The sequence below is a fragment of the Helianthus annuus genome, chromosome 16 (assembly GCF_002127325.2).
Source record: "Helianthus annuus cultivar XRQ/B chromosome 16, HanXRQr2.0-SUNRISE, whole genome shotgun sequence".
Taxonomy (NCBI): Eukaryota; Viridiplantae; Streptophyta; class Magnoliopsida; order Asterales; family Asteraceae; genus Helianthus; species Helianthus annuus.
In genome coordinates, this window is record NC_035448.2 from 17613515 (window position 1) to 17624596 (window position 11082).

Below are 11082 nucleotides of genomic sequence, written 5' to 3' on the forward strand. Positions count from 1 at the left end.
TAGATAAGTTAAAGCTAGGTAGGTTATATCGTTTGCTGGTTTTCCTGGGGTGTCACAACTGAAACTTGGAGAGTTCGACGTGGTAATAGGAATGGATTGGTTATCTAGTCACCAAGCTCAAATATTGTGTGATAAGAAGCAAATTCAAATTAAGGACCCAAAAGGGGGAACTGTAACAATTGATGGGGAAAGACCTAGTAAACCCATAAGTTTTATTTCCATGATAAAAGTATCCAAGTGTATTCAAAAGGGTCATTTAGCTTACCTAGTATATGCACTAGAGGCAAAGGAAGAAAAGAAACTAGAGGAGGTAGCAGTAGTGGCTGAATTCCCTGAAGTATTCCCTGAAGATCTTCTCGGATTACCACCTGACAGACAAATTGAGTTTAGAATCGACTTGATCCCAGGAGCAACCCCTATTGTCAAAGCCCCGTACCGCCTTGCCCCAACTGAAATGAAAGAGTTGAGAAACCAACTCCAGGAGTTACTGGACAAAGGATTCATACGTCCTAGCACGTCACCATGGGGAGCGCCGATTCTCTTTATCAAGAAGAAAGATGGCTCAATGAGGATGTGTATTGATTATAGATGTCACACCCCAACTGATGGCGGAAACATCGGGATGAGACGAAGTGTGTATAGATTGCTAGAGACTTCATAACACTATGTGACAATATTTAATTAAATCCAAATTTCATTGCAAGTGCTAAATTGTCATACAATATTCAAAACAAAATACAACATTGTTTCAACAAATAACATAACATTAAAAGATAAATAGATTAAAGGTGTGTATCTAGTCCACCCTAAACTTGTTTCATCAATCATCCATACTTCATTAGTCAACCTGCAACATGTATTAAAATAGAGTTTCAATGCAAAGGCAATGAGCGAGTATACAAGTTTGGTTACATAGCATAATAGAATAAAAAGGCTCAAATCCAACATGATTCATAATATGTGAATTACTAGTATGCAATTTTGGCGTACACTATGATCAAACCCAAGAATCCAACGCATAAAATAACCTAATCCCAATTGATAGCGGGATGGTAAAAGTTTAACTTAACAATACCCCAAGTTTAACGGGCGGTGCGTAAATCCTATAGCGCTATAATTGTTAAGGTGGGCTAGCAAAGTTAATGAGCATATACGTTCCAAATCGTTCAAATAGAGCATACAAGAATCATAAGTAAAGCACATTAGTTTCATGTTTGTACAAGGATTGAGTATGTTTAGTTTAGTTTAGTTGAAAGATGTTTGCATAGTTATACATGTTGCATCCCAAAGTGAAAAGGGGAAAAAGGGATCGAGTATACTCACAGCATTGCTAAGTCTTCCGATTATCCAAGTGTCGACGAGTGTACGATTTTAGGAGGATGGAACACCGAGGTCACCCTATATGGGCAAACGAAGGTGTAAGAGAAAACGGGATTACGACGAGGGATTTGAATCGGAATATAAAGTATAACTAGTTGATATATATGTATATGTATATATAAATACAAATACAAATACAAATACGTATATTTTATATAATTTAAGTAATAATCTAAATGAAGTCTATCGAAAAAATATTATGATAGTATCGTCAAAAATAAATATACATTTATACCTATTTTATAAAGTTTAATAGAATTTGATAAGTTTCGATTTATAAAACTATCACGTTTTGTTTTACGGATTTTCACGAAAAACGGGCAGAGTTTCCCCTGTTTATGGACGATCCCGACAACGCAAGTTGTCGTTATAATTTTTCAAAATTCAACAATTACAAAACAATATATGTATACGCCTACATACAAGTTATATAAAAGTATTTATAACCATTATAGTCAATATATTCAATAAATATACTTATTATAGCAATTTTACAAGTTATCTACGAAACAATATAAAATTCTGTAAATAAGAAACCATTTAAAACCAATATGATGGCCATGTGTGGCTGTTTAGTATTCTAACAGAAAGTGAGATTAATGATGTTAAATGATTTAATGTCTTTTAATACTACAATCAGTGAGATTAAAGGCTGACATTTCAGTTCTAAAATACCAAGCAATCGAATAGAACTACCAGATTACAGTATATAATTTCTAATGAAATGATTTAGTATCTATTTGTATAGAAGCAAAAGTGAATCGACAGGAGATAAAGGTATACCGTCACCGAGATAGGATCCGGAACGAGACTGCACCGTTACGTGAACCCGAGGCTGATGTTGACCGGAGTTTGACCAACCCGAGCATCAAACCTGCTGAATCTGAGATGAATAGCCCACTGACTTTATCGAAACTCCCGAACCAAAACAAAGCCTGAACCGCTTGACCCGTCAGAAACTCGAACCCATTGCTGAACAGTTGACCCGAAAACCCGAAAGTCCCACACTGAGCCAGAAACAGATCGGCCGACGTCGCAGACGGCGGTGCCACTGCCGTTGTCGTCCTCTTTCTCTCTCTCTGCATCTCTTTCTTTCTCGTATGAGTATCCGCCGCCGCACGTCACCACCGAAATGGTGGTGGCCGGCCGTTCAATCGAACAAAACAAGGTTGCGAGGGGTTGTGTTTGTGTGTCGGGCGGAAACACGAACAGCTGGAGGGGTTGGCAAGGAGGGAGAGGGGTGCGGCTGGTTTAATTTTGTCGCCGGAAAAAGGGAGCTCGCCGGAGTGCGGCTCCGGTCGCCGGAACTTCATGAGGGAGAGAGTGAACCGAGAGTGTGTATGTGGCGTGTGTATGAATGTGTGGGTGTGTTAGTTTAAATAGGTAGGGTTTGATTTACTGGGTTGGGTTTCAGATTTGATTTAAGTGAGATTATAAAAGAATTATATGCTCGGTTTTGTTTGATGAGAAGACCCAGCTCAGCTGGTTGGTGAGCGTGTTTGAGAAGGTGTTGACCCAGGTTCGATCCCTGCGGTCAGCATCCTTTTTATTTATTTATTTTTCTACTTAAATAACCTTATATTTTCATTTATTACACAATTTACCCCTGAATTTTAGTTAACTAAATTTATATAATTTTAAAAGAGGAAACTAACTTCATAAACAAACTAAGTTATATTGTTTTTAAAAGAAAGTAACTAGCTTTATAACTTAAACTAACTAGGTTATTTATATTAGCTAATTTTAGAAGTTAACGAGACTAACTAGATTATCATAAAAATACACTTTTAAATAATAAAATTAATTAATTTATATAATTTGTATAATGGCCATATTATAACGATTTAAATTAAAGATAAAAGATTTCTTTAATGATTAATCGTTTCGCGAAATTTTCAAGTTTCAAGAACACAACGTTTACACAAATAGGATTTTAATTAGAGGTTTCCAAATAAAGAAGGTATAAAAACGCAGGGCGTTACAATAGAGACCTGAATAAGATCACTATAAAGAATCGATACCCACTCCCAAGAATCGATGATCTTTTTGATCAATTACAAGGCGCAAGCTACTTCTCGAAGATAGACCTAAGATCTGGGTATCATCAATTAAAGGTTAGAGAAGAAGATATACCCAAGACTGCCTTTAGGACAACGTATGGTCACTATGAGTTCCTAGTGATGCCTTTCGGCCTCACTAATGCACCAGCTGCCTTCATGGACCTTATGAACCAAGTCTGCAAACCATACTTGGATCAATTTGTAATCGTCTTCATAGATGATATCCTAATCTACTCTAAGAGTAGAGAAACACACGAGGGTCATCTCCGTGCCATTCTTAAGTTACTAAAAGAAGAAAAAATTTATGCCAAGTTCAGTAAGTGTGAATTCTGGACTAGGGAAGTCCAACTTTTAGGGCATGTTGTTAATGAAAAAGGCATACAAGTGGACCCTACAAAGATTGAAGTAGCTAAGAATTGGGAGGCACCAAGAAATCCCACAGAAATTCGACGTTTCCTAGGGCTAGCAGGGTATTATAGAAGGTTCATTCAAGATTTCTCTAAGATAGCGATGCCTCTAACGACACTGACTCAGAAAAATACCCCATTTGTCTGGGGCAGCCAACAAGAAGAAGCTTTTAATCTTTTGAAAACAAAGTTATCCAGTGCCCCAGTACTTGCATTACCCGAGGGTACCGAAGATTTTGTAGTATATTGTGATGCTTCTCATTATGGACTAGGGTGTGTGTTGATGCAAAGAGGCAAAGTTATCGCCTATGCATCTCGACAGTTAAAGATACATGAAAGAAATTACACCACCCATGATCTAGAACTTGGAGCAGTAGTATTTGCCCTCAAGATATGGAGGCATTACTTATATGGAACTAAGTGTGTGATCTACACTGATCACCAAAGCCTAAAGTATATATTTGAGCAAAAGATTTTGAACATGAGACAGAGGAGATGGATGGAGTTGTTGAATGACTATGATTGTGAAATTTGTTACCATCCAGGAAAAGCTAATGTAGTAGCAGATGCCCTTAGTCGGAAGGACAAAGTTAAACCTTTAAGAATACGTGCATCTAGAATTGAAGTGAAAATAGGTTTACTAGAACGAATTAAGGATGCACAGACACATGCCCTTAAAGTTGAGCAGATTAACAAAGAAAGGATGGTGGGAAAACAAGAACTACTTGTTAAAGGAGAAGATGGAATACTAAGACTCCACAATAGGATTTGGATACCTATTGTGGGAGGACTCAGGGATATGGTGATGGAAGAAGCACATAGATCAAAGTATACAATGCATCCTGGCAGTACGAAGATGTACAAGAATATTCGAGATGAATATTGGTGGCCAGGGATGAAGCAATCAATCAATGAATATGTGGAAAAATGCATGATGTGTTCACAGGTCAAAACACAACATCAGAAGCCTGCAGGATGTTTAATCCAACCCGAGATCCCTGAATGGAAATGGGAGATGATAACCATGGATTTCATTACTAAACTTCCACGAACTAAGAATGGTCACGATACTATTTGGGTTATAGTAGATCGTTTAACTAAGTCTGCTCATTTCTTGCCAATACGAGAAGATTATAAAATGGATAAATTAGCAAGAATTTATGTCAAAGAAATTGTCACCCGTCATGGAGTACCTATCTCCATTATATCAGATAGAGATAGCCGTTTTACGTCCAGATTTTGGCAAAGCTTCCAAAAGGAATTGGGAACAAAAGTAAATTTAAGTATGACTTATCACCCACAGACAGATGGTCAAAGTGAAAGAACCATACAAACACTGGAAGACATGCTTAGGGCATGTGTGATAGACTTTGGAGGAAACTGGGATGAGCATTTACCTCTAATAGAGTTTGCATACAATAACAATTATCACGCAAGCATCAAGGCGGCTCCGTTTGAAGCACTATATGGAAGGAAGTATCGTACCCCAGTTTGTTGGACTGAGATTGGTAGAAATCCATTAGCTGGACCCGAAATTATTGAAGAAACTACCAATAAAATCATACAAATCCGAGAAAGAATGAAGACTGCTAGAGATAGACAGAAAAGTTATGCCGACAGACGAAGAAGACCTTTAGAATTTCAAGTTGGCAACAAGGTATTACTTAGGTCTCGCCTTGGAAAGGTATCATTCGTTTCAGGAAGAAAGGAAAACTAAGTCCGCGCTATATTGGACCATTTGAGATAATCGAAAGAGTTGGTCCTGTAGCATATAGGTTAAAACTGCCAACAGAATTACAAGGAATTCATGACACGTTTCACGTGTCAAATTTAAGAAAGTGTCTAGCGGACGAGTCACTTAAGATACCCTGGCAGGAGATCCAGATCAATGACAAGTTGAACTTCACAGAGCGCCCCATTCAGATCATAGATCGACGCATAAAGAAATTAAGAAACAGGGAGTTTCCTCTAGTACGAGTCAAATGGGATGCAAGGAGAGAACCTGAAGAGACATGGGAAAAAGAAGACGAGATGAAACAAAAATATCCACATCTCTTTGATTAAATTTCAAGGACGAAATTTCTATAAGGTGGGGAGAGTTGTAACATCCTGTTTTGTGAACCAATAAAATTATATTTAAAATTTATAATTTATATATTGTTGAACGACTAAGTAACGAGTAAAATGGTTAGTTGAAATATTTAGTTGAAATATGAGACATCTGTACAAGCCCTGGCTATTATAGGAGACCGTTTAATATTAATAATTAAATATATTATTTTATTTACCTTACTCCGTTTTTAATGAAACTTAGGTTAAAACGTAGATAAAAATATGCTCGTTCTAATGACATATTCGTCGTTTTATAAAACGTCATATTTTAAAAGTTATACAAGAAAAACGAGTGAAGCAGCTGAATTAATATAACTAAGCTAGCTAGCTAGCACGTCAAGCTAGCTAGCAAACACGTCAATGTCCCACATCGCCCAGAAAGGAATTGAGGTGCCTGCTTGCTTCACATATATATAGGAGTTAAATTGTAGGATTTTAGATACACCAAAATTTTAACGGGAACGCTCTAGTATTGAGAATCCCGCGTATACGATACCCCGTTGGGTGTTGTTAGTAGTCGTTTTTGGAGCACGAGTAGGAGTAGGAGTAGGGAAACTCTACATTAACGTGTTGTAGATAGTCTTGAGGTATACTCTCGTTTAAGTTTATGTTTAGTTATTTATTATTTATTTTTAGTAGTTAATATTAGTTTTATTATTAGTAATAATATATTAGTGGTAGTAGTGTTAGTATTATTTTTAGGTACTAGGGTTATTGTCAGGGGCGAGTATTGGGTAGCCTAGCCTTAGTTAGGTATGGACTGATCAACCATGCTTAAACAAGGTAGGGTTAACCAATATCCAACCATGATAATGACTAGTTAGGTGTACCATTATCTAACTTAGGATTATGTAAATTGTGTCAGGACCTTGAGATAGTACCTGATCATACTAGCAATTGTATCAACGGTTAGCTACTAGCAAGAGGGGAGTTTTATGAATGCTTTTCAAATGTGAACATGCTTGTCCTAAACTGTAATAATATGGCATGACTGTTGTACGCATGTATATAACCTGAGCATGACATACACATGATATTTGTGGTCCCTTATACGTGCCGCTACGGCGGGATTTGTCGGTACTACACCTGTGGTGTAGTGGGCATTAACTGTATGGTTATGTAAGTTACGTGGTAACGTTGGGTTACGATAACATGGGCGGGTACAAGTCATGATTAAATAATGTGAATTGTAAATTGTGTATATTCATAAACTCACCAGTGTAATATCTGACGTCTTTTAAGCATGTGTCACAGGAAATGATGATTAGTCTTGGGCGGGTTGTTCATCCCGGATAGGCGTGACTAGTGAAATAAAGTATCTCAAACTTTCTTATCTGGTGGAAATTTTGCGTGATCAGCTAATAGTAGTTTGACCAAACTTTGTACCTTTAAGTTTCCAACTTTTGTACATTACCGTTTGTATCAATAAAGTAAGTGTTTACTGGTAAGTTGGTATCAATTGTGTATGGTGCATCCTTATCTAGGTGTGGTGTCATACCTCTCCACATTGACCATAGCCACAGACAATTTCTCAATCAATAACAGGCTTGGCAAAGGTGGTTTTGGACCTGTTTATAAGGTACTATTCAATCCACAAGCATCATTTCTGCATATTACATTGATAAGAAATGACTTAAAAGCATTTTAAAGGGTCTTCTAGCGGGCGGGAAAAAAATTGCAGTGAATGGCTTTCTGTTGTTTCTACACAAGGAGTTGAAGAGTTCAAACTGAAGTTATCTTCATTTCGAAGCTTCAACATCGAAACCTTGTCAAAATGCTGTGGCATATGAATTCATGCCTAACTACAGCCTTGATTTACTTTTATTTTATTAGACATTATAAACATAATTCGCATATATATGTATTAAACTTAGGATATATTATTCATGATTATGTATGTATGTAACGGTATGACTGAATGGGTGTGTCGGTTGATTGGCCTCATTTCAAATGGCGGTTATTCCCGCCAATTTCAACCACCTTCATAACTGTTCTTCTTCATGTATATATTACTGTTGCCAGGAACTTTTCTCGGCATCAAGACAATTACATTAACTGTCCAATTGTCCTCTTATTCTTTATCACATATCATTGTCGATTCATTGTTATCATGGAACCAATAAACTATGATAAATCCGCTGCAAATCAATTCCATGGTTATCAAAGTGGTATCAGAGCGCCAGACAATTCTGATCTTAGTCCAACTTCTACAACATTACCATTGAAACATTGCTCAGATGAAAGACGGGAACGAAGGTGGTTGGTAAGGCGATATTACTACTGTAACAATCCAGGACACCAAATCTCAAACTGAAAAAAGAAGGAAGATGATGAAGAATCGCAACTAATACATCTCGAAATAAACACGGGAACACAACAACAACATAATGAAGATGAAGATTATAGAAGTGGTTAGAAAATGGAATATCTTGTGGTCGGAACCGATGGAGGTTTCTGATCGGAAATGTGGTATGTAAGCAAAACTCTGAAACACCATTTTTCTGGAAATCTAAATATGTTTAAATGCATGTCTGATGTTGAAACGAAAACTGGTGAAAATCAGTTTTATTTCATAAGGGGTATAGGAGTTGTAGATGTAATTTCTGGAGCGGAGAAAATCCGTATTCAAAGTGTGTTTTACACACAAGATATAGATAGAAATATATTAAGTTTCGATCAATTAATCACACAAGGTTTCACGGTGAAATTCACCGGAGACAAGTGCAAATTGTTCCTAACTTTTAGTGTTCCCTAAAACAATAACAGAAGTGTAATATCTGGGATGACCAAGGAAGAAGAGATTGGTGTTATGGAAAAACAAACAATGATGAACAAAGAGTCTGAATTTATGAAGTTCAAAACAAATTTCTTGAATGATTACTTTGAAAAACTGGATGTATCATCCAACAAACCGGACTGGAATGTGATGATACTTTAGACAATGAAATTCAAGGAATTTTTAGATTGTAAAGCGTTACTCGATATGATGGATGATGATGAATATGTCAGAAAGTATAAATTTATACTGCAAGCAAAGTTTGATGAGATGGTGGCTTGGTTTATAACCAAGAAATTAGGAGTGACAACGAGGCCAATTCCGGCCTATGCCTCAAACAATCGTAAAGTGTGCTTGTTAGATCTGTATCTGGTAATAGAAAGAGAAGGAGGGCATCGACAAGTCACTGAAAATAACCTATGGCCAATGGTAGCCAAAGAAATAGGTTTTGAGTATAGTGATGGAGAATTAATGCGTTTAATGTACGCAATGTACTTGGATGTTCTTGTCTACTACCACAAATTTAAAATCATTCAATCAAACGTCCATGATAAGCAAGTGACAGAAGATAAAGAAAAGCTGGGAAGTAAGATGGATCCAAAAAGCAGCCGAAGTGAAGGAGATCAAACTGAACGAGGTGCAGATCAGGCTAAGATGGATGAAGCAAGTCAAGAGGTTGCTGGTAAACAGTCGGAGCATTATGCACTCTTCGCCGGCAATGGCTGGCAGGAAATCAAGAGGTTCAATACAAGGAGGAAGTCTGATTTTAACAGGGCAAAAGCTGCCATGGATGATGCTAATGATAGTGTTCTCAAACACTCTTGTAAACACAATTATGTTTAGGGGAGAGTATTAGACATTATAAACATAATCGCATATATATGTATTAAACTTAGGATATATTATTCATGATTATGTATGTATGTAACGATATGACTGAATGGGTGTGTCGGTTGATTGGCCTCATTTCAAATGGCGGTTATTCCCGCCAATTTCAACCACCTTCATAACCGTTCTTCTTCATGTATATATTACTGTTGCCGAGAACTTTTCTCGGCACCAAGACAATTACATTAATTGTCCAATTGTCCTCTTATTCATTATCACATATCATTGTCGATTCATTGTTATCATGGAACCAATACGCTATGATAAATCCGCTGCAAATCAATTAATATGCTTCCTAATTGGATCAGTCATTCTAATATTTAAATTGTTTCCTTGATCTTGATCCGAACATATTTATATTTTGATAGGGAGAAGTGATTCAATTATCCTGAGAGACGGCTTAGACCTCGCGTTATTCAGCCTCTCCACATTGACCATAGCCACAGACAATTTCTCAATCAATAACAGGCTTGGCAAAGGTGGTTTTGGACCCGTTTATAAGGTACTATTCAATCTACAAACATCATTTCTGCATATTACATTGATAAGAAATGACTTAAAAGCATTTTAAAGGGTCTTCTGGCGGGCGGGAAAGAAATTGCAGTGAACGACTTTCTGTTGTTTCTACACAAGGAGTTGAAGAGTTCAAAATGAAGTTATCTTCATTTCGAAGCTTCAACATCGAAACCTTGTCAAAATGCTGTGGCATATGAGTTCATGCCTAACTACAGCCTTGATTTACTTTTATTTGGTAAGTTAAACGTTAGAATTATACAAGTACGAATTTCAAGTCATCCATTCAGTGAATGAATCTATTAACTTAATATTTAACTCAGACGACCCGAGAAGCAAAATACTCGATTCTTGTAGGATCGTTATGACGTCCAAACGAGTCGTTCAGAAGAGATCTCGAACTAAATCAGAGGCGGAATTCAGTGATTTAGTCTTCGTTCAGCTTGTATTACACTAGATTCACTTTAAACTGTCTCTTGTATTGATTACACAAAGTTTTACAGGCAGGAGACACTTCGGCAGCACCTCTTCACCGGAATCAGGAAGTTACAAATGAAATGAACTAGCTCGCTATTTATAGAAGATCCATTTCGTGTGGAATGGACTCACACGATATGACCAGTTGCATTTCGTACGAAATGGCCAATGCTATTTCGTGCGAACTGGACTTCTTACCCTAAAATCCTATTTTCTATGCAACCGAGCTTTGTTCTTTCTAATCTATCTACAAGACTCAATACAAGACGAAGTCAATAGACATATGCACCAACAGACTCCCCCTTGGATGTTGACGAAGTCTTCGGTCTTCAGAACATCTTCTGTCTTGATCAGTCTTTCTTGCTCTCTCCAAAGTATCTGACAATGTAAGCATCCTCAATCTTTTTCTCTTCTTCTCTCTCTTGATCTGACTCTTTTCTTCACAGGATTAGAATCGCAACCTGGCTCT